General features: G+C 40.2%; 1 protein-coding gene across 1 annotated transcript in view; it reads left to right on the top strand.

Moving 5' to 3' along the window:
* Nucleotides 1-1,555: 1,555 nt before the first annotated feature.
* The window catches only part of Csgalnact (Chondroitin sulfate N-acetylgalactosaminyltransferase), a 333,622-nt gene continuing 309,425 nt past the window's right edge, over nt 1,556-25,752 (top strand). Inside the window, exon 1 of the mRNA XM_083131794.1 lies at nt 1,556-2,078. The gene's annotated coding sequence lies outside the window, so the exon portion shown is untranslated. The remainder of the gene's footprint in view (nt 2,079-25,752) is intronic.

Consider the following 25,752-nt stretch of genomic DNA (forward strand, 5'->3'; position numbering starts at 1 on the left):
TGTCGTTCAAATGTCCTCCTCTGCTTCAGTGGGTGGAATGGATTCTGAATGTCCAATTTTCGAGCACGTCTGCACACATATTGAGCGGTATAGCCTCAATGGTTCGTTCGATGTTCCGTTTCAGGTCACGAACTGTGCGTGGCTTAGTCTCAAAGATCTTATATTTGACATAACCCCATAGAAAATAATCCAGGGGGGTTAGGTCACATGATCTTGGTGGCCAGTTCACATCACCCTTTCTGGACAGAACTCGTCCGGGGAACTTTTCCTGCAATAATTCGATTGTTTGGCGAGCTGTGTGGTAAGTTGCACCGTCCTGTTGGAAAAACACATTGTTGATGTCAAGATTTGCCAGTTTAGGCCACAAAAAGTGCACCACCATATTCCTGTATCGCTCCCCATTGACAGTCACGTGATTTCCATGTTGGTTCTCAAAAAATAAGGCCCGGTCACGCCATTGGCCCAAAAACCACACCACACAGTCACTTTCTTAGGATGAAGGGGTACGTCCAGAATCACTTGCGGATTTTCATCTGCCCAAATCCTACAGTTTTGTTTGTTCTGTCGGTCGATTATGTCGACCATAAATTCCTTTCAATGCACGAAATGTCTGTCGAACTGAACACGAATTTTGATAATATATTCGAATAATTTCTATGCGTTGTTGCATTGTGTATCTCTCCATGATAACTTGCCACAGACTCCTGCACACAGATGTCACAGTTCTATCTCGTCATTCCAGTCAGTGTTGCCACAACACTCTTTCAAAGTTCTGACGTTCAAAATGGTAGACACTTTATCAAGAACCAGCCTATTTTAAATAATATCCTTTGGAGATTTTCGGCAATTCGGGATTACAGAAAGGTCGGAATATCATTTTCCGAAGTCGGTATCTGACCTTGATAATTCACACCCAGTCATTTTCAATTTTTACTTTTCTTTATAGTTTTTAGAAAGGAAGCGAGGAGATTCCAGTTTCTATTTATATACATAGTAGATTCGAGTCTGAACTTGTATAAAACGCCAAAGTATTTTCAATTCAATTTGAATTGAATTGTATGATTTGTGGAGTAATATAATAATAATAATAGCAATAATAATAATAATAATAATAATAATAATAATAATGCTAAAAGTTTCTACATGTGAAGGGCAAGATATGACATTTTACTCTGCCCCTCCCCCCCTTCCGGAGAAAAAATCCTGCCGGCATTCTTGGTCTGTCCTGTGAGCTTTAAAACAAAAAAAAACCGACGTGAACATGAGCGCCGCGGTACGAAAACCGGTAAAAAGTGCTCTCCATATCAGCTAACCGGAACGATTAGACGGTTTTGTCGTTTTTGCGGCGAGGAGGTGAAAAAAATGCATGATATTGGATGCTCCGTTACAGCTGACGAAGGGCCCTGCCCCGCCACAGATTATTGCAGATTGCATACCCACCGATCGGGCACGGAGACGCCCGAACATTGCCGACCGCGCGACACACAAACCGAGTGCGCAGCTCGGAGGGGGAAGCGAGGGATGGTGCAGCGAAAACATCGGGGTCCAGGAGCAGTCAGTCAGCCTCCTGTAGTTCATGGAGCAAAACGGTGCACGGTAACGCACGCAGGGTGTCAAGTGCGTATGTGTCTGTGTGTGTACACTTTGCGCGTTCACACCCACGAGTCGCGTCGGGTGGCGATGCGGGGCTAGTTCAAGAAGCGTTGGTTTGAGCGGGCATAGGAAGGTTGGTGAAATTGGACACGATTTGTTGTGCTTCGTGGTTAACGATTGTGCAAGTGACCTGTTCTCGTTTACAGATTGCGCCTCTGTCCACGTGACCTTCGAAGGGGAGGGAAAGGTTTCCGTAAACACTTCCTATTCCGTGCTCGCCCAGGCATTCTTGTAACCCAGTGACCGTTTTGACGTTTGCCAACTCGTACACCGGCAGAAGTACACCACGTGACACGCCGATGGCGACGAACGTGCGTCTTTGAACACAGCTGATCGACTCCCACCACATACGAACTGAAGCTTGGACCTGCACGTGGATAAAGCGTACATTAAGGATGTCACAATAGGACAGCGTTGCCTATAAGGTAAGTTCACCACTTGATCAGTGCGGAAACAAGCTGGTTAATTTTGTATTTGTTTGCTACGTGGCTTTTCAGCCACTTTGACTTATAGCGACGATGGAGATGAGGAGGATTGTTCTGCCTCTAGGTTTAGGCACCACAGCCTCGTTTACCTGCATGCCTTTCCGATGGGGTTGTGTTAGCGCCGTCCGATTAGCCTTTCTGTGCATAACGACGTTCAATTAAAAACAAAATCAATCGTTACCTGCGGCGTTTTCCAGGTTAAGAGTTTGGTGCTTTCCGAAAAGATCACCCCATTGGCTGATTTGATTAATAATGTCGTCTATTCGTACCCAGGAACAATATCACAAAACTGTAATTTACATCTAGGAAGTCGAATTAATTTAACTGCGTTTTTAAAATTCAGTATTATATGTTGAACGTTTCAAAATTTTAAAACGAAATAATATAACCTTTTAAAGCCACTCGCAAAGAACTTTATGCACATATAGCCTAATCGAGACTAGGCCTACAGTTTCAAGTAGGATTCGAACCACTGTGCAATGTGCCTCCACTGGATATCGAACCCGGGACGCCTTGATTACAAGTCGACGAAGTTACTATTACGTCATCGGGGAGGCTCCCTGGAAAATGAACATGACTAAAAAATTACATATTTTATATTTGTAACTTGTAATGTCAAGATATTGAATTAATTACAATAGTCTGGTTTTTCTAGAAGAAACGCCAGATTCCAAATTCAAACACTTGGGGGGCGTTATCGTGGAAAAAAAACTTTACCTGTCTCTTCCTGGGAAAAATCGGAATTGCAGGGCACGTTGCAGTTACACTGGGTGACGTTGTATTCTGCTTCAAGTCCATTTTATGTTCAGACAGGCTAATTGGGACTGCAACTACAGTTTAAACTGGGGTCCGAATCACAGAGTCATGTACTTCCACCGGGGATCGAGCCTAGGACCTGCACACCTTGATTATAAGACAAAGGCGTTAACATTACTGGTGAGTATTCTGAAATGTCATGTAATAGATTCAGCTGGATATGCAGTACGTTGTAATTTACATTTTGTTTTTACCTGCCTGATTGCTTTGTCGGTTTGTAATCAGGAAAAATCCAGGGTTCGATTCCAGGTATAGACACAAGAGTGCTGTAGTGAGAGGATTCGCTCGAGTGTCAAATAGTTTGCACGGCCGACGCTAGGTAGCGTACGGAATTGAGAGCTTCTTCGCTCGCGCAAATAACGCTCCAACAGGCAAAACGAACTGTATATGCCCAGTAGTATACACATAATCATAATTTGACTTTGGTAATGGGCCCTCAAATATGGATCGTGATTGAGAGACGCATTGAAATTGAAACTTAAGTATACATGGTCATCATCTCCATGTTAAGACGAAGTTTCGTCTATCTTATCAATACAGTGATATATGAAAATGCAGTAGATGATTGTGGGCTGAAACTGCCAGGATAGATGTGTTACATATACATGCATCTACGATTCCATTAGAATGATATATTCGAATGTATACGCTCGAGGGTGACACACTCGAACGAGTGCAAGCGAGCGAAAATGGTCCCATTCAGGACTGTAAAGTAGACACACTGCACACTGGTTCGGATTCTTACTTTAAACTGGAAGTCCAGTCCAGAGCATAAAGTGGACTTATAGAAACAAATAATTTTTGTGCACGTATCTGTGTGGCAGACTTTACACATAAGATTCACGCCGTATGGTTGAAATACCTAGTTCAGGTATTAGAAATATTTTTATATAAGCTTTTGGAGCTATATTCGTCCATTTCGAGAGTTTTTTATATCACTTTCACTCTATTTCAGATGCTACTTAATACATCGAGACTATAATAGTCCATTTTAAGAACTTTCCTATCAAAAATGTGTTCCAAAATCTCCGTGTAAACTTATTCAAAGCAGGTAGTGTTTTCTCGACATCCGCGAAAATGTCATGCACCTTGGAAACGGAGCTTTCCCCTTTAAACGCCGTCCATGTCAACAGGCGACAGAAATTTGGTTGGTGCATAAAGTGTTGGAGCGAAGCGAGGGGGAAAAGTGCAGGAGGCCGTCGGAAGAACAGGGGTCGATCGATTGACTCAATGGCAGAATATAAACACTATACTACCTAATCCACCCCTTTATAGACTTATTCTTGGCCCTCCCTGGTGGCGTAAAGGTAACGCTGTCCCTTTGAAATCAAGGGGTCTCGTGTTCGATCTGAGGTGGAGAAGGTACATACTGGTCCGAATCACAATTTAAACTGTAGATTCGGTCCCGATTAGCCTATCTATCCATAAACTTGACTTTAAAAACTAGTTTTTAGATAGAAATAAATGTAATCCAGGTTCGAATCCAGGTGTGGGTGTTCTTTGTGAGTGCCCCTTACTCAGTTTGATCACTCATCGTCATCGTCGCAATTAGCCAAAAGTGGCAGAAAAGCGTCGCTAAATAACAAAAAACAGTCAAGAAATAAATATAACAGTTTTATCATCCCATATTAAAAAAAAATTAAGCTAACGAAATGTGGACATTGGCAGTAGATTGATTTTATTACACAACTTATAATAAATATAATGAAGTACAAGAGTATATAAGTACAGGTGATTTTCTGCACACTTTCATGGATATTTTCACACCGAAGTGACAGGAGGGTGACAGGGGAGTTCATATCAAAGTGACCAGTGACCCTTCACCACAAACTGCACTCACCTGAATAGCCACTTTCTTCTCCAGCTTGGAAAAAAGACTCACGCGCGTGTGCACGCTCTTCAAGAAACGACCCGGTCTGAATGACGCGCAAGTGACTACAGACATTTGTAGCTTTTCGCATTATTCTGGTGTGATAAATTGAATTTGTTTCTTAGGGTTCGTTTTCAAGCAACATAGCCTTCTGGTAACAGGCCACTTGTCGTTTAACACATATCGGTGCGAATCTCCCGTAAGGTAATTTATTTATATTTATTTGTGGGTTTAAGTTGTTTCTACTTTTCTAGGTTAATCACGAGGATAATGAACTTACCAAACGGAGTTATACATCCAGATTGTATTCAGAATTCGAAGTCAGATTCTATGGCTTCGTAGCATGTTCACTCTCCTGAATGATCTTTACCATATAGATAAATAAGGGTACGGGGAAATTTCGGTGCAATGTCCTGATAAAATTCGTAACTAGATTAGAAAGGAGCCTAGCAGGAACACATGTTCCCTTTTTTTAGAATTTTGTAGCGTAATTGCATTCGGTTGATAGCAAATTAGTGAAATAATTTATGGAGCTTCGAAAATTCAGTTAACACTTAAATTAGACCAGTTACGACTAGAGTAAGGATTTTGCCTATTTCGTAGAAAATATCACTCCCAACATAATTCCAAGAATTGAATTACTCAACACAGGCAAATATTGTGAAAGATCTTAATAAAAATCTCACAGATATCCACAGCAGTCTTGCAGAGTCAAAAAATGCATGTTGAGATACGCCAGAATTCATGTGAAGAACTCCACGCAGACTGTTTACCTTTCGGAACGCGGAATACTATTTACAAAGCCCTGAAAACTTTTCCCAAATCCAAAAATCCAATTTTCTAGTGAAATATTATTATATATAGTGGATTCAGTAACAAAACTAACGATAATCAAATGATTCAGAACATACAGATTCTTTTTCCGCGTTCACTTTAGACGCCATACCCCCCCCCCCCAAATCACCAGAAAGGAATAGCGAACGAGCACCATCCTGTAACTGAAAGGGTCCGAAATGTCGGAATACAAACATCATTGGTTAGAAGTCGAATGAAAAGAATAGATATTCGTCAGGTTTTCATGGCTTTGAAAATAGTGTGTCTGGCACGGTGGAAAGTTGGAGGGGCACGCAGTTCTTATAGGCCGTTAGTGGCTAGGAATCGTGGCCGGTGTGCGAAAGCATCCATAAAGATCAATGGTTATTTCTAAATGTGATGCCATGTGCATGTCGGGTACCGATGTATAACACAGGCTTTACAATGTATCGTGTTTGAATTACCTGTGACAATAATAGAGCATGTAAATTTCTATATGTATCCTCAGAGATCACTCCAATCTGAATCCCAGACTAGACTTGACATTAAATATATCAGTGGTAACCACATCGTCGCCTTGTATTTACTGTGAAAGGAAGCACTGGAACTTCCAGTTATTCGGTAGGACATATTTCTAACTAGCACACACACGCCATTGTAGTGACAAGCAAGCCCAAGAATTATCTTTGAAAGCATAGATATACAGTTAGCATCCCCCACTGGGTAGTTTTCTTGATCTTCACAACAATAATAGGCTCCAGTTTTCCATATCCTTGACCCAAACAGTGCCCACGGTCAGGCAATATAGGCTACTCTTGATAAAAGACAAACAAAATAAACGTTTGCCTAAAAAAAATACTCTCAATATATGAACATTAAGCTCAAGTATGTACCAGCATCTCAAATATGCATTAAATGCACAATAACTTCACCAGAATTAAGTGAAATGTACCAATTTGTTGAAAGCATATGAATTTTCCCCAAGGAAAAGAAACATGCAAATATGCAAAAATCAGTCTCATAATCAAACTAATTAAAGAGCATCTAAATGTTGGAAAATATATTTCTAAGTCTACATTTTCTTCAGTTGGAAAACTACCCGAAAGTAAAGCCTACAGTATTGTATCTTGGACGAGCGTTTAACACTCATCAGCGGAAGCCTGGTCTTCCGGCGCTTGTCGATTGTCTCCCGGCTGTTATCAAGGTCGAAATGATTAAGCCCGATGCAGAGAGAGGAGCGATGACCCTTCGACTCCGAGAGGAACTCTCGGTCTGCCCTTCGGAAGGACGAAGCTCACGATGCACTTGACTGGGCCCTTCTTTTCGTAACTGCAAAACCTTTCACTCTATTGGCATTGTGTTACGTAATGTATCACGTAAATCAGGTGCATAGTTCTGTTGTCAATTACTTTCGTGCCAGCAAGGAAGCATCTAATGGATGAAAATACAGATGTGAAGAAATGCAGTTAGTTTATCTCAGTTCTGCAATCGACAACAGGGTTTCGAAGGGCCGTAATTGGTTCCCTTTCATATATTCTTAGTTTTTAGACACTGAAGCTCTCCTCTGCAATGAACCTGGGCAGGGAACAATTTTATTCCCCTCCCCCCACTCTAAGACAAGACACAGGACTCTGTTTACATGCTTCCACCAAACAGAGTATGGCAAATTAAGGCGTATTGCTTGAAATTTAAATTTGATTATCACCCTCTTTGCAAAAGTGTCCTGTCACACATTGGGACAAATAAAAATTTATGGAATGTTTGAAATCAACAGTAAATATTACAGTAGACTGAAGAATTGTATCGAAGTAAAGTATATTACCTTTAAGTACGAGGACTGTGGAAGAAAAGCAGAACAAAAAATGACCATTGTTTCCAGTTATTCTTATGTCTGTATTATAATATTACAGATTTACTTGTACTCGAAGTTGTCATTTCTTCGGGCGGCACAAATGAAAGAGAAAATGGAAAGTACTTACCACTGAGATCCAATTCCCTCCTTGGATGACCCTAGAGGAGATCTCGCCTTCTCTTTCGGAAAGACTACGCCCAGACGCTCGAACTGCGACTTCGGTTGGCTGAAAAGAAATGCAAATGAATACGTATACATGTATTTCCTCGGTCGCTCAGTGTCAATGCTATGGTGCTACAGTATATTTAACGACTACTCACATCACATTCCGTTCTTCACTTCTTTCATCATCCTCCCACATCTTTCCCATTATCCTAATGTTACAGATAAGCAACGCTTAAAAAGTCAACAACGTTTTGCAGCTTGTCAACACAGCATCAAATATTGAAAGGAAAGAGAGAGGAAAAAGATAAGGATGGTAAGGAAGAAAGAGAGAGAAGAGAATTGATAGATTTTCCTTCCCTTTTCTGTACGTTTTGGCTAATTGCGAAGATGAGGAAGAATGGCGATAAGTAGAGCTTGGATTTGTATGTAATTACATATTCAATCCTTTTTAGATACATTCCTTGAACACGAAAATGTCAAGGAATTATGTAACTGACATCATTTTGCATAAGTTTTATGTTACATTTTTTTTACATATTTGCCAGGATATTACATATTTGACATATTTGGTAATATATTTTACATAAAACAACACATTTCGGTAAACGTTTTCTATTTTGATCCTTTTTCCTATATTTTCAATCTCTGAAACATGAAGAAAATTTGTAGCTCATGTGATGTCATATTTTCTAATCAATGAGATGCTTAGTGCTTACGGTCACTTAAATTGACTGCCAAGTCGAAAGAGACGCAAAAGAAACTGGAACTGTTATTTATCGAAAGATGCTGGAGTTTCTCCCCCTCCCCCCCTTCTGGTTACATATTTCCGTTTCGCTTTTAGGCTTAGGCAAAGCACCTAGAAACTTAGCATCGGTGGACAAGAAAGCTACTTTCCTGTACGTAGTGAGTTACACAATATGTTCCGTTGTACAAAAAGTACAAAAGTAGCTATGTACGTATTTTCATTCGATTGTTCTTTTTGTAGATGCTTCTCTTGACAATTTGTTTCGGAAGTTACATATTACATGTTCTGCAATAATTTGAGATGTGAGAAGTAACTATTAGTTGAGAAAATTGGTTTCTTAAATATGTGCACGTTGCTGTGCTTTTTTGAGTTTATACATTTGATACCAATTTTAATTTGAACAACTTATGTCTTTAAAATTACTTTCAATATGTTCAAATAAAATAAATATCTAGCAGAATTCTTGAAATTGCTTGGATACTCAATTATTATTAATATTACATATTCTATGATACTACATATTTAGCTACATATCCTTTTGATAATACATATTTAGGTACATGTTTATCAATTATTGTTACATATTTATGTACATATTTTGTACTTTGATATTACATAAAAATCCTGGTTCTAGTGATAAGAATAAATGGTTGATGGGGACAATAACAAGCACACACATAAACAGAGCGCAACTACAATTCCACGGAGTATTATGACTCATTAGTCTGCAAATACAGTTCAGGGTGTAGTACGTGGAGAGAGGTTGACATTACACTCCAAGAGAGAAGAGGAAATGAGGAAGAAAACAAGAGAAGGAACAGAGAACGAGAGATAGCAAGAAAGATGAGGGGAAAGGGAGAGAGAGAAACAAAAAACAAGATAGATGGAGAAAAGAAAGCGTAAAAGAAATAATAAAACAGTGGGAAAGATAAGAGAGAGAGAGAGAGAGAGAGAGAGAGAGAGAGAGAGAGAGAGAGAGGGAGATAAGGATACAGATAAGAGAAAAAGAACAAGAATTAGAGGGAAGGAGACAGAAGAGAGATACAAGGAATGTCTGCTTTTTTTTTGTTTCTCTTTCATGCAATCGCACAAACGTATTTTTGTTTATTTGAGTACGTTTTTTTTGGGAAGTTTAGCCACCGTTTCCGACCGAGACAACTTGACTTATTTCAATATCATATTTTACTTTTTCTGTTCTGGCTTATTCGAGATCTTATTGACCAAACACCTGGTCGTAAATTTTTATCAGAATTTAAGCCCATGTTATTCACAGATAAAAGTTGATTGAGACTATGCTTACAGTTAAAATTGAAATTCGACCACTGAATTCGAAAGCGGAATCTCTAGATCGCAAGGGTCCTAAAAACTAAACTCCATGACGTAACATCCATCTGAGGGTCAAGGCCTGACAGACCCACTTTTTCATTGGTTGACGCGTAGTCAGCACCGCTCTTTATCTGGGTTTCGAGACCAGAGCAGCCAGCTATTTCTTATTTTCAAGCAGCTCCTCAGTTGCCTCACGACTCTGGGTCAACGCTAATTTTGGGGGGCTCTCGCAGGGAATCGAACCCGAGACCGCTCGCACCAAAGGCAGGAGCGCTAGCCATTTGGCTACTCAGGTGCCCTTTAAGTTGGCCCAAACTTGTAAGTTTCCATACAATTACCACTGTAATTGTTTCCGCTTTCAGAAAATAATAAACATTTGTTCATAAATTTGCTTCGAAACATTACAACACATTGTATCATTCGATTAACTCTTTGATCAGACAGAGACGAGTGTATACTTTTGCCCCGCGGTCGTGTGATGTACATATCAGATCAAATACAACATTATCTTTTGATCCCGATAACGTCAGCATGCTCTTCATATGCACCACGGTACGCAGTTACTGTAATGACTTCTTATACTCTTTGTTCTGCATATCCAGCATAGAATGAAATATAATCGCGCTCGGAGGGAAGGGATTTACATGGAAATGACATTTCAAACTCAGAGTACATGCTAAACACGCGCGCGCGTGTGATATTAAAGGTGTGTCCACGAGTGTGTTTTGTACGAGAGGACGGGTTTTAGTGCAGATGAATTGTCCGTTGTCAAACGAATAATCAATGGTGAAATGCGAAATGGAATTTCAGAATTGGGCTGACGGCTAATTCTCTTCAAATTGCCTCCTTTGCGTGATTTGAATTCGAAGCGAATTTACGGAAATACTGAGCGGGGCGAAATATGAAGCCTATTTGACTCTTTGACAATCATTGTGGAATAATTTTCTTGCATTAATAATAAGAGATACTGGTATGTAATAAATTATGTCTCCTTTATTTCCAATACAAGTATGACGATTTTTGGTAAAGCTACCCACTTCTGGTTGCACTGTATCATGAAGGCTCGTAGGGAGTGGGGATGGAGGTAAGGCGTCACACATTCATGATCCCGACGAAGTGTGATGTGATCAATAGCACGCTCTAGCCGCCTTAACCCCCATACCCATTTATCGTAGGCTACATGAACCCCAGAGTCGATTTAAGCAGGGGCATTGTCAGAAACTATTTCAACTTGAGTCTCTCGGGTGGCGTTCAGACGCCCTATCTACTAAAAAAATCTATGGTTCCCAGCAACCATCAACCCAATAAGGATTTTAACAGGATTATTGTTTCATAACCAGAGATAGAGGACACACACAAGGGAGGAGGGTGGAGAGAGAGAAGGGAGCAAAGAAAGGGAGAGATAGGGCAAAGATAGGAGATAGGAAGAGAAATGGACACGAGAGAGAATGAAATAGATCAGAGAGAGAGAGAGAGAGCAAAGAAAGGGAAAGTCTAGGATACGAGAGAGAATGCAAGAAGAGAGAGAAAGAGAAGTAGTCTATGGGCCAGCCAAGAATTCGGTATAATTTGGGGATACTAATTTTCCTTTTATGCCACAGTTATATGGGTGTGTAAGGATACCAAAAAACCATGCTTGCCATCTCAAAGTGGTTGCTAATAGAAATGGCGGCCAATCCAAGATGGCGGATGTTGACATTTGGAAAAAATGACTATCTCTGTGGGCAATTGTTCTATACACAACGCTGTATCTATTTCTGAAACTTTAGTGTAGTTATATTTCTAGCTTAGGTGATTTAAAATTGCAACTATCTAAAAGGTTCCAGGCAATCTTGCTAAGAAGTATGACTACGTAATTCATGTAAAGGTCGTGAGATGATGATGGGGTTTTTCTACACCTTTCGCATCTTCCTTTGTGTGTTTAGCATCTCCATGAATAGGGTCCCCCTACCTTCGCCAAATGTGCTCTTCTAATCAGTGCTCAAAGTTAGGGGGGATGCTTGGGAATGGTATCCCCCAAAGCTAGCGAAATTTTCGCAAATCATCTCCCCAGTTACCTCATTCTATAGAAACATCCCCTCAGCTAACTCCAAGTCTCGACCAAACACCCCCTCAACTAACATTTTTCAATTTCAAGAGCTGCTTCTAATATGATTTACGTCCTCAGATAGTTAACAAGTAGCAAATCCTAAGTCAGATTACCGATCGTATCGTTAATGCTGGAATACATTAGGAGGAACCAAATTCTTGGTACAAACTACAACGGAAACTTTTCTCGGCAGACACCATATATAGCCTATCATAGGTTTTACATGCCGATTTCCTTGCTTCACTATTTTCACCAATATTTCCAGGTTTATGTGATCTCCATTTGGTGTAGGAAAAGTAATAAGATTCATGATAAAATGTATCTGCAGCTAAGATCTCCAGTGATTTGATTGCGATGATTTTTCCTCTCTCCTCTCAATTGTAGTCACACGCAATTTCTTATCAATTCGAAGCTCAGGAACTTGAGTAATTGTTTCCCTTGATCTTAATATTCTATTGTATTTTCTTTCTTTGTCACACGAAACACAATTCTTGATGTATACGATGTGTTCATCTGTGAGTGTCCGTTTCAAGCGTTTCTCAACATGCTTTGATGAGCAAGGACGATTTCAGAAAGCAAACGGGAGTATGAAGCATCTGCTTCTAGTCTTCTTAAGGACTTGATATTGGTAAAATTGGCTCGACACAATCAAAATTTCTGTTCATTGCAGCACTGTACAAAACTGTCTATGTCTTTTGGTGAATGCTATATAACTTCTCTGGTCAGTCTTCTCTTTTTACAGATTTTAACTTTCTCGAAAGCAGACATTTCGGCTGTAATAACTAATAACAAGTATACACGTATGTTATGATGTTCTTCTGAACACTCTCAAATGTTAACTTCATTTCCACGTACTTCACCTCAGCAACTGCAGTCTTTGAGACCAACGAGGCTCTGGCGTGTGAACCTACAGCCATCACCATCCTTTGTAGTGTTGTTTGATTTGAGATTTTCTTTTTAAGTACACTTTATGCACAGATAGGAAAATCCGGAGTGGACCTACAGTTTAAAGTGGGATCCGAACCACTTTGTGCCTCAACAGGGTATCGAACCCGGGTTCCCTAGATCACAAGGCGACGACGTTACATTAAGATATCGGGGAGGCTACCTTTGTATTATTGTATGTATGGTCTCCTGTGTATTGCTCATAGGAATATATGTGCTGAGTGCTCCAGTACCGCAGACCTCCCCGATGGCGCAGTGGTAGCGTCGTCGCCTTGTAATCAAGGGGTCCCGGGTTCGATACCCGGTGGAGGCACAAGTGGTTCGGATCCCATTTTAAACTGTAGGTCCAGTCCCGATTAGCCTTACTGTGCATAAAGTGGACTTAAAACACCAAATCAATCCAATCAATCCAATCCAATGCTCCAGTACCGCTTCGGTTTTTACTCTGCCTAAGGAGATTTTAGAGACACGCATGGTGATTTTCTATACATTGTAAGGGGCTTGGCCTCATATATGACGGGTGAAAATAGCCCAAGTGCTGACGCATAAAAAGTTTTAATTTCAATCAATCAATAACATTCTTCCATAAATATCGGTAACAATTAAACAAAATTAATGGCTAGTTAATACTACAACAACAAAAACAACTTATTATTAATAATAATAATAACAATACTAATATAAATTATTATGATGATTATTAAATGTTATTGCATGTATATAACAATAATATACTATTCAATAGTCAATACCAGTTACAATACGTGTAATTAAATGGGACTAAGGACACTAGCTGCTAGAAGAATTCGATGCACACACTACATAATTCATTTGTTTTATATGAATTCTAAGGTGAAAACCAACAAGTGTAATATGTCAAATTAAAGAGAAGCGTTTACCCTACAATGTTTGTTTGGAACATTTTCTTCTCAGATGCCTATATTATTAATAAATTAATGATAAATATAAAATTAGGGTAAGATGGTACATTTTCGATCACATTAAATTAAATTCAATATAACTAAAAAAGATAGTCAGCAAAATTACAGTTTTTGTGCCAATGAAATGCTTATCTTTTCCTAAAGATGCTGGCATAACATGACATTTTTAGTTCTGCTACTGTAGACAGCAGAACGAAATTTCGGTAGGATAAATTTGATTAGAATTTTACCTAGGTAGGTACAAATCTGATCACCGTGCGGTACAATTTGGATCAACATTTAGTGACGAAACAGTATCCTTAATATATACTACAAGTGCAACTTCTTCTATGGCTTAAGACCTTCAGGTGCAAAATAAGAACAAACTGCATGTTCTGTTAGTTTAATAACTGTTTGACTACTCGTCGTTACATGATTCAAAATATAGGAAAAGTATGTATAGCTATGTCTAAAGTATTTTTTCGTTCTCTTAAAATTAGGCTACCTAGTAAGTACTATTCGGATTTTGCGTATATTAGGGAAATAAGTTTTTTTATTTTTTGCTAGATTACAATATTTTATGTAGCTCTATTATTTTAAGCCTACTATGGTTTAAAAATATACAAAAGCAGAAAGATTTTAAACAGAAGAAGATCTGTATGTAATATTTATAGATCGGTCTATTTTTAAAATGAAAAAATCACAAGGATTTATTGACGTGTGTTCCTTGATTTGCTGTTAGTATCATGAAAGTAAGTCCAACATCAATCATGGAAGGGGAAGGAACACCCGCTGCTTCTTCACGCGCCATCGTTACACCAGGCTGACAAATGGAACATGATAAAGGTGCGATGCTCCTCGTAGAGATAAGTGTCCCTCTAGAATACTCGGCACGGCATTTTCGAGAACTCGGGACGAATACTGTTGATATACCTTCTTCGGTGTTCGTTTGCTAGGCATCTGTAACAATAAATTGAACAACGCATTTACCTTGCGAAGCAGTGTGTTGCACGCGTTACGGTAATGGAACTCAAACTGTATGCTTCGCTGATCGAAATTGTACCATTTCTGCCGATCGAATATGTACCACTTTGTGCATGGAAACAAATATTTCTGTAGTTCCCTTATCTCTCACCCGATAGCTACAGATGTCACATGCTACAGCCACCACATGATTGTCCACGTTTGACCTGAATTTCACTGTCCTACGTTCAAGCATAAACACGGGGCACGCAAAATGACAGGCAGACGTTTATATACAAAGCACCTATTCTATCTACAACGTACTCACCTTGCCATACAAAAGTAGTACGTCTGGTTCTCCGGGTTTTCCGTAGAATTTCTCGATATTTCTGCACAACACACCTGGCACCCCACGCAACAACTCTCACTCCTCAAATCAGCGGTACCACTAACAGAAGCAAAATATTCGACTTTTTATAACGGGTGATTGAAATAGTACCTATATCGAAAATATACCGCTCTACCCTAATAGTAAAAAATAAGATTTTTTTACTAATCCGAGATTAACTACTTAACGGTTGCTCTTATCGAAAAATTAAAGATAACGTTAAAAATAGAACATTATTAAGCTTGCATTTTAAAAAAAAAAGGTTGTTGAGATGGGGCCGTTGGTTTCAGAGATGTAGTCATTTTGTCAAATGTCAACATCCGCCATCTTGGATTCGCCGCCATTTCTATTAGCTACCACTTTGAGATGGCAAGCATGGCTGTTTGGTATCCTTACACACCCATATAACTGTGGCATAAAGGAAAATTAGTACTCCCAAATTATACCGAAATCTTGATTTTGCCCACTTGGCCCATAGACTAAGAAAGTAGATATCGCAAGGTAAAAGAGGAAAGGAAGAGATTCAAAGATAAAAGTAAAGCGGAAAAGGAAGAGATTGAAAGAGGAAAGTAAACAGAGGAAGAGATTGAAATAGAAAAGTATAGAGGGGAAGAGATTGAAAGAGAAAGGTAAAGAGAGGAAGATATGAAAAGAGAAAAGTATAGAGGGGAAGAGATTGAAAGAGGAAAGTAAGGAGAGGAAGATATCGAAAGAGAAAAGTATAGAGGGGAAGAGATTGAAAGAGGAAAGTAAGGAGAGGAAGATATCGAAAAAGAAAAGTATAGAGGGGAAGAGATTGAAAGAGAAAAGTAAAGAGAGGAAGATATCGAAAGAGAAAAGTATAGAGGGGAAGAGATTGAAAGAGGAAAGTAAGGAGAGGAAGATATCGAAAGAGAAAAGTATAGAGGGGAAGAGATTGAAAGAGAAAGGTAAAGAGGAAAGGGGAGTGATTGAAATAGAAAAGGATATATAGGAAGACAGAGAGGAGAGAAGTAAAGGGAAAAGGGAGAGAATGCATAAAATAGTTAGGAGAGAAAAGAGAATAATGCAAGATAGAGAGAGAAATAAGAAATTGCTGATCTTGAAAATGAGAAAACGATGAAGCGAGATAGGAAGTATTAGATAGGCAGAAAGATTTAGGAAAAGAGCGGAGAAGGGGACAGATATAGAAACCCACTCGTGAGACCCAAACAAAACTCCCCGCCGGCACCACTGTAAGAGCTCCAATTCAAGTGCATAAACTCTTTCCCAGGCGATCAGAAGCACAAACGTGGACAGACGGAGTCTGGTCCGAACACACACTGTAATAACATTTTGTTACTACCTTCCGCTTACTGTCTTTCCTTCCGATTTAACTCCGCACGCGTCCTCAGCTCGGTTCCATTTTTCTGTCTCTTGCAACCGCCCTCAGCGCTGAGATCTTAACCAAAAGGCTCCCAAGATCCCCCCGCGACCCCCTTCCTCCACGAGATGAAAGAGGTCTTCTGTATTTCGAAGCCGACCAGACGAGGATTGAGGAAGAGACCTGTGACAGGACATCTAAATCTTTCGAAGAACGGGATGAGCACGAGAATACGCTTGAAAATCAAGACTGGAACATTAGCAGGCCCTTCCAGACGAAGACAAGACAGACGTCTGTAAAAACGAAGCGCGATCGGGAATTGCTTTACTATGGCAGTGGTTGTCAACCTTCTTGAGACCGCGGCCCGGTAAATTCTTCTTTTGAAAGTGGATTCCGATACCAACAATTTATTCGTTAACGCATTTCTAATTTTTTAAAACTTTATACATTAATGAAAATTACAATTGAAATTAAATATTACTAAATGAATTATGGCCTAATCATGAAGAGAACAAGTTCGATTATGTCTGGACCTGTTGACCTACATAAAATTATGTTTAAATTAGTTAACTGCGGGATGTAATGAAATCTTGTACTTTCCTCAGTTAAATTAATTTGGTAAGTGTTGTCTTCCATTGTCATGAATATTGTACATCTTGGAGAAAATCTCGAGGATGTATCATTTTATAACAAAATTCTATACTGTTTCTAATAAAGTGAAACTTGGAAGATACAAAGGTAGGTCAGGATGCAATTAAATAGCTTCGGGGATGTGACGTCACAAGGGCACAGACCAGGCTGTATCTCTCAGAGAAAATAGATAGAGAGTAAAGGAGTAAGAGAAGACAGATAGAGTGAGAAAAGAGAGAGAGGGGAAAGAAAAAAAGAAGGGGAAAAGGTAAGATACGAGATATAGAGGAGAGAAAGAAAGAGATAATAGTATAAAAAAGAAAAGCAGAGAGAGAGAGAGAGGGGGGGGGTAATGAAATTGTTGTTTTTCTATTTTTTCTCCCATCCATTTAATCACAACATCTCTTTTTCTTTGATTCTCACCAGTATTTACTGCTTCCGAGTTTCTTGCGCCATCTATTATCATCTTTAATTACTATTCTATTATTGTACTGGTAGTGTGCTCTCGCAAATAGACAGACTTTCCTGACGTAGTGGTAACGCTGTCACCAAAAGGTTCTGGTTTCGTTCTCCGGTGCAGGGACAGTGGTTCGGATCCGACTAGCCTGATTAGCCTATCTGGGCATACAGTGGACTAAAAAACATACTTTTGCAATACCTGTTACTCGCATCCAAAAATCTAGATACGAAAGAAGGAACTGTTAAATTTTCCTCAATCAGTGGACGTATCGATAATTCTCCTAGACACGAGCTCACCTTAAAGGGAAAAAAATGAGACTCTTTTATCTTTTTTTTGCGACTGAGGAACAATATTTCAATTTGTAATGCGAAATCGGACTGGAACTTTCTCTTCTTTTTCCCAAGCTAGCAACGGTAGCTCAAGGGGGAAAAAGATGTCACGAAAGCATTTGTTTGGATTCCTTCGCCTGGCAACATTGACGGGTGATTAACTCCACTGTACTGGTTTGTTAGCTGGGAGCAGTTAGTTAATTTTTCAAGGATGTCTGCTTTTTCGCTTCATCCGCGCACGAGCGAAAGTGTTTGTTTTCTCTACTTATTAAAAGTTTTGCCTAAAGCAGGGCGAGTTATTAAAGAACGTTTGGCTAGAGGGGAAATAAAAATGGGGAGACTTAGAAATGAGAGAGGGATATAAAGGCGAAGGCAAATAAGATTGAAAGAGTAAAGGAAAATTGAAGAGTAGGTGGAAGTGACATGAGTTCGCACACAATGCAGGAAGAGAAGAAAATGTAGATGTAAGACCTGGTGGGTCTCCACGATAGCGTAGTGGCTATCGCTGTCACGTTGTAATTGAAGTGTCCAGAGATCTATTCCCTCGATCGATCGAAAGCTCAACCGGTAACAGCTTGAATAAGTATGCAACACATTCTAATACGACCGATTCTACCACATCGCTTCAGATTTGAAAATTCGAGTGCAAAAATTAATAATTAATGTTTATTATTTTGATTTAATGATACACGCGATACACAAAACACGCAAACATTCAAAACACACTGTACTCGTTGTTTTACAAAAAGGGTAATGGAAATTCCCATAACCTAACTCGAAATATTAAAAACAATATTTTTAGAACTGAATTTGAAAATTTCAGGCGCCCTGTATTTTTCTACCCCTGGTGGGGACCCAGGTTAACAACATCGTGAGATAGCCCTCTTATTTACTATTTTGGTTAAAACCTTTAGGCCGAGAGAGATGAGATTGATTATACCGGGTAGTCCGTTTGAGATGTCAGAAAAGTAAACTGTTGTGTACAATAGGTTAATGTACGTATCTCTGAGCAGTTTGTTGTAATATATGCAGAAAGGATGTAAGTTTTGAGTAAATGCAGGTTTACAGATTTCAGCCATGTGGCTGTACTAGTGTGCATATAACACTCGAAAATGTCACATCCCATACGATACATTGTGCGCTGTTGTGACGTGACCACCATCTTTATCTACCATGAACGCTAGCGCCACGCGGCTGAAGTCTGTAAACCTGTATTCACTCAAAACTTACATCCTTTCTGCATATATATTACAACAAACTGCTTAGAGATACGTACATAAACCTATTGTACACAACGGTTTACTTTTCTGACATCTCAAACGGTTCACCCGATATATTTTTTTAAAAATATTTTTGTCATATTTCAAGCACCTCTAATTTTCAATTTGTTGCCCTTTTCAAAGCAGTTTTCCCCTTTGGAGGCATTTTGCTGTGAGAGACCCGAGGCTGAATTTCCTTCCCATTCCCACTAAATGCGGGCCTCAGTGTATGTGTGTGTGTGCGCTTTAAGTACATATAAAACTCTCTTTCAATACAAATGAGCAAACACACATTTATTGACTTCCATTTAATTTCGACCGTGCGGCTTCTGTGGCGAACTGCTTAGCACAACGTGCTACGATATCAGGGATTCAATGGGGTGGATATAGTCTGGATCTAACGGAATAACTGAACAGCACATATCCTGAATACAAAACGTGTTCCTCATGCTCACTATCAGTGTCAACACACACAAATCAATCAATCAGTTGTACGTGGCACCCAGTTTGAACGCGATTCCTTGTTTTGAAAGTATAAAGCTTTCCATTGTCCCGTGCAAGTAAGGCACACAGGCGGTGTGCCAGTGTGAGGCTGGGTGAGCCCCAGAGTCGCTTTCACCAGAAAATTCTCGCCTGAGGTCACTCGCCTCGGAAATTGAACTCTGGTCTCCCACGTCACAGTCATATGCCCCTGAATATCTCAATTAATTAATTCAAAATGTGTATCATATTTATCAAGTGGTCAACACTTCTTTCAGCACCCTTCACAGTACATTTCTGTGCCGTACCTGCAACGTTTTTTAAGTATACGGCACATTCTTCTCGAATATGCCGATTGTAATTTCCTCAGACCGGGTTTTATCCTTCTAAAGGATTTTTCAGCTATGTTGGGAGACGATGACAGTGTTTTAGCCAATGTTTTTAGCTTTTTGAGAAGAGCAGGCCATTTATACTGTTTCTGAAGTAGTTCTTAGACCGTCCCTACCCTTTTTAAATGTGGTTTGTTGTGTTTGTTCTATGCAGGTCCTTGACAAGTTACATTTTTAACCTTTCTCAAGGGGCTATTTACACCCCTTTTTAATTTTAAGGTAAGAGTTTTAGATAATGGTGTTTTCTCCGCAAAAGTTACAAAATGGCCATAAGTGCCGACGCACCCTAAAAAAAAATAATTAATGATTCAATCAATCAATCTTTGCATTTTTTGATATTTTAGATCGTTTTGTACATGTTTGGATTCAAAATCACAATTATATGTCCTGGGCCTCCCCTTGTAGCGTAGGCGTCCTGTGCTCGATACCTCAGTAGAGGCACACAGTGGTCGGATCCCAGTTTAAACTGTGGGTCCAGTCCCGTTTAACCTTCCCGTGAACAAAGACTTAAAACACCAACTCAATCAATCAATCAACATGTAAATGTCCATGTATAGTCCAGGATTCGAATCCAGGATCCCGGATTTCGTAACACTCTCAGAGCCACCGCGGCTGGCAATTAGCATCTCTCGGGAATGTGCCGGCACAGAAGTTCGTCGCCGTCGAATAAGCAGAGCCTTGTTGCAGTAATGGAACCATTCCCCTCCCCTGAGAAAGCGGAAGCTCTTCTTTTTGATGCAAGAGTTCCTCTGGGTCCTTTCATGCTCCCCTTCCTCCCGACGGGGGTCCGGGACACTCCAGCAGCACTTGCAAATAATCTCCGGCCCAGTGAGTGACGCTGTCTGCGGCGGTTGCTTTGGAGCCAAGCATCCTCTTTGTTTCGTCGCCGACAAAGATAAGAGAGAGAGGAAGAGGCTGCATCACCAAGGGAGACGTTACCGCAACTGCACGGCTCCCCCAACCCAGGAGCTTCTTGACTTTTTAAAGACCAGTCGATTCCTCGACTCCTTCTATCTACTCGGCTTTGAGCTTTGGAGAGGACCCGAGACGACTGATGGTAAAGTGGCGTCGTCAAGGACTCCGTTTTCCTATTCACACCAAACTGGAACTCAAGCAACGGTGGCGCCAAAATCTGGAATGTATTGGTGCGAAGTTCACTACGAGGGATACCATTGTGTTCATTCATCGCTCTCTTTATTTATTTATTTACCAGAGAATTCCAAATATTTGGCCATTTACATTGGAATGTAATAACAATGGAAATAACAATGGAAGTAACAATAAAGAATAATAACAAACTAAAATACACACATATGAGATAAAGTGGATTACATGTGGTTAAAACGTGATAGGTTTTCAAAAAGATCAAGTTGGTTTGGTAGAGTGGTGTATTGGCCGGGTAGTCTGTGGAAGAAAGAACGCTGTATTAGGCTTTATCTGGGTTTCTGATATGTGAAAAGCTGAGTGCTCCTTGTGGTGCGGGACGGTACGCGAAAGTGAATTTCTTGAAGAGGCGATCACTTCTTATGTTCCCATTTGTTATTTTATGGAGGAAAATATGGTCTGCAAGTATGTGTCTATCATGAGAGGTATGGATATTTAGCATTTTCAGAAGGATGAACTTTTGTAAATGTTTTGTGCATGGAATTCGGTGGCGAACAATGGCCAGGAAGAAATTTAGAACAGAATTTAGTCTTATCTAGTTTTGAGGGGCATGCCATAGACCAGACCGGAGAACAGAATTTGGTGAAATGAAAGATTTGTAAAAAGTGCGAAGAGTATGCATTTATTTCAATGTCGTGAATGGGCACTGCTACTGAAAATACAAAACATTGCACAAGAGAGTATGAATGTCTTTTCATGTTGCAAGTGTAAGCTGTTTTTTAAGTTGATTATTCAGCTGTATACAATCTGTAAAAATATAACGAATAAGTATTTACAGAGTCCCATGTATTCCTTATGGACAAACAACTTCAAGTTACGGCTAATCAAATAGAAGTTTCGACTTTTCCCAACACAATCAAAATCTTTAACGTGTCCTCTTTCCGTTAATATGCTTTTCAACACCATTAGAATTCAAATAATAAACATATAACAGTGTAGAGTACATATACAGGGTGGTGCAAAATTCCGTTTACAACGCTTGGGAGGTGATTCGACAAGTAAAAATAAGGAAAAAATGCCATGTGAAAAAATGTCGAAATCGGCACCGTTTTCGAGTGACAGGCGTGCGAAAATCGCCTCACACAATGTTTAAAGCACAATAACTCAAGAAGGAAGAAATATAGCAATGTCGGATTAAAATAATACAAAGAAAGTCGTACCTGACGAATACAATGGTGCAGCAATTGAGGTCCAGTGTAAATTGCGCAAGGGGACTCACAAAGAAAGTGGGGAATCCCCTGATGGAAAATACAGGAAATTTACTACTATTTTCTACATAATGGTGAGATCGGAATGTAGCCAGTAAAAAATGACGACGTATGTCCACATGTCCCACTACTGCTGGGACACCGTCCCACACTCGGGAAATAGGAAATTCACCCGAAAATAACGCTATGTCGTCAGATTACGCTGAGGTTGATACAGAAAGCCCCACTAGAGGCGCTGGGAGTGTAGGTCACCTGTTACGTATTAGCATTGGTGGATACTACGTAGAGAGTGTAGTCGACCGTTGTTCTTCCTGCATGTTCTGCGTGTCGCAGCGTGGAGTTTAGTCTGGCGTGTGTGTGTGGTTGTATTGCTCCAAGGAATATTGTACGTAGAGTACGTATTCCAGTGTTCTTTCTCGGTTTGCAACAACTGCGTGGACACATGTGTAACATTACGTGGGTGCTAATCACGGTAGTTGTGATCCGTCACTCGGAGGGAAAGTGCCCCCCGTTGTTGGTCGGTTCTCGAACAGGACAATGGCGGAGTACTCTACCCACGAGCTTGCTGATATGCATCTCGTTTATGGAGATGCAAACCGAAACAACCGTGAAGCACGGCGTTCGTTTCACGAACGTTTTGCCAATAGGCGGTTGGCAGCACATGCACTCTTTCAAAGACCTGATGATCGACTGCGTGAAACTGTATCTCTACTATCCCGTAGGTGGGATTGTGGAAGACCCCGTACTCTGCAATTTGAAGAGGACGTTTTGGACGCGATGAGACCTTCCTGGCACCGGCACACGTGTCATTGCTCGTACGCGACAAACCCACCATAGCAATGTGTTCTGCGATCTTCAGGAGAAGGGATTGCACCCATACAAATTGCATAAGGTGCACTACATACTGCCCACGGACTTTCCCCTACGCATGAATTTCTGCCAATAGTACGTGCAACTAACTCTTGCCATTCCAGATTTCCCAACAAGAGTTTTGTGGACCGATGAGGCAATATTCACCAGGGACGTCATGTTCAATAGCCACAACAGGCACGTCTGGGATATGGACAATCCGCATGCAATCATTGTGCTCCATCATCAACATAGGTTCGCAGTGAATGTGTGGTGTGGCGTAGTAGGTGACCACATGATATACCCGTAAATTTTGCCCTCTACTTTGTGTGGTGGGAATTATCGGGTGTTTCTACATGACGTATTACCTCAACTTTTGGAAAACGTGTCACTGGCAGGTACACAAGGTATCTGGTTTCAACACGACGGCGCCCCCACGCACTTTGACCGGGGAACCAGGGCCTTACTCAACGCTTTTTCGGCTATCGTTGGATTGGCAGGGGTAGACCTTTACCGTGGCCACCTCGCTCCCCCGACCTCATTCCACTGGATTTCTGTGTGGGGGGAGAAATGAAAAGGCTCGTGCATGAAACCCCTGAGGAAAGTGCCGAAGACCTCGTTGCTCGTGTTAGTGCCGCTGCTGGGACAATTGGTGACATGCCAGAGGTATTTGCGCGTACCAGACAATCAATGCTTCGCCGATGCCATCTTTGTCTTAAAGTCAATGGCGGACATTTTCAACAACGTCTCTGAGTATGCCAGTGTTTGTGAGCCCCTATCAGCACCGCATAGTGTCCTTTAGTGAAAGGTGCGAGTGAAGATGCTGGAGATCGCTGTAGTACATACCGTCGATCTGCATGTGCGGATGTTGTGCGCTTCTCAGGATAATCCCTTCAAGATGTGCTGTGCCTGGAAATTTTACATGCAATTGTGTGCGTTTTCTCGCCATTCTCCGTCTTCATTCTTTCGAGGATTACCCACTTTCTTTGGGGAGCTCTCTTGTAGTATGTACAGCCTGACGACATGTGGTCATTGTTTAACTTTTTTTTTTCGTACTGCAAAGTAGTGTGTCAACATTAGGGAATTGAATACTTTTTTCTTGGTTTTCCCATATTTTTCCATTTGGGATGGTGTCCCAGCAGTAGTGGGACATTCGACAAATTGGTTTCTTTTCTTCTTCGTACCGCAATGTGAACAATGTGCAACAGGAGATTTGCAGTTATTTTCCTATTTCCCGAGTGTGGGTGTCCCAGCAGTAGTGGGACATGTGGACATACGTCGTCATTTTTTACTGGCTACATTCCGATCTCACCATTATGTAGAAAATAGTAGTAAATTTCCTGTATTTTCCATCAGGGGATTCCCCACTTTCTTTGTGAGTCCCCTTGCGCAATTTACACTGGGCCTCAATTGCTGCACCATTGTATTCGCCAGGTACGATTTTCTTTGTATTATTTTAATCCGACATTGCTATATTTCTTCCTTCTTGAGTTATTGTGCTTTAAACATGGTGTGAGGCGATTTTCGCACGCCTGTCACTCGAAAACGGTGCCGATTTCGACATTTTTTCACATGGCATTTTTTCCTTATTTTTACTTGTCGAATCACCTCCCAAGCGTTGTAAACGGAATTTTGCACCACCCTGTATATATATACACACACAAACGCATTTATACACACAAGATAATAAGTGAAGTACTGCAGGAAAGGAACATACATCCATCCATATACAGATATACGAGTATTCATTGTTCAGAACCCTCACTTCCACGTTAGTGCACCCTGGACTGAAGACTAACGAGGCTCTGGTGACTGGCCCCATGGCCAGTATAATTTTGTTTGTATTGTCCTGTTGTCCTTATGTGTGCTGAGTGCCCGTTTACAGCCTCAGCTTTTAACAGAAGTCAGAACATTTTAAGATTTTTAATTATGCAACGTTAGAGTTCCTCTTTGTAATGATAAGGGGCTGGTCCCCGTATAATGTGACGGGAGCAAAATAGCCTAAGTGCTGACGCTCCCACAATTTTAAAATCAAATTCAAATTCAAATTCATTGTTCAGAACATAGCCTTCACATAGTATTGAACGGGAAAAATAATAAAATATATTTAGCATACATATAACATACATAGTCACCATAGATACAAGAGAAGAGTAAGGAAAATAGAAGGTAAAATAATTTCAGAATAATGGAAAATAATGCACAGTAGAATGGATTCACTCGTATATCACATATGTATATCTAGTCTGTTTCAAAAATTGGTTTTAATGTTTTTAGATACAAGGAAAGTGGCAGACTGAAATCCAGATTTTCATTGCGTTGTATAAATATTATCATATGTAGAACAGAGTCTGATTAAAGGTGATGATTTGTATTTTTCTGTTCTCGGGATATTACAGAGGAAAAGGCGTCGCATCCGAAGATTAGATTTTCTAGTGTTAAATTTAAACTGATGAAGAAAATTACTATTATCCAGAATTGCATTTACTGTTTTGTAATGAAATATTTGTTGTGCTAATTCCTTCCCATTGCTGAGGCTTACATAACAAAACTCTTCCCAAGTAAAATAATACTTCCATAAGTGTAATGCTAATTTTTCTCCCCCTCCTACG

This window comes from Lepisma saccharinum, chromosome 11, assembly GCF_977018435.1.
Source record: "Lepisma saccharinum chromosome 11, izLepSacc3.1, whole genome shotgun sequence".
NCBI classification, from domain to species: domain Eukaryota; kingdom Metazoa; phylum Arthropoda; class Insecta; order Zygentoma; family Lepismatidae; genus Lepisma; species Lepisma saccharinum.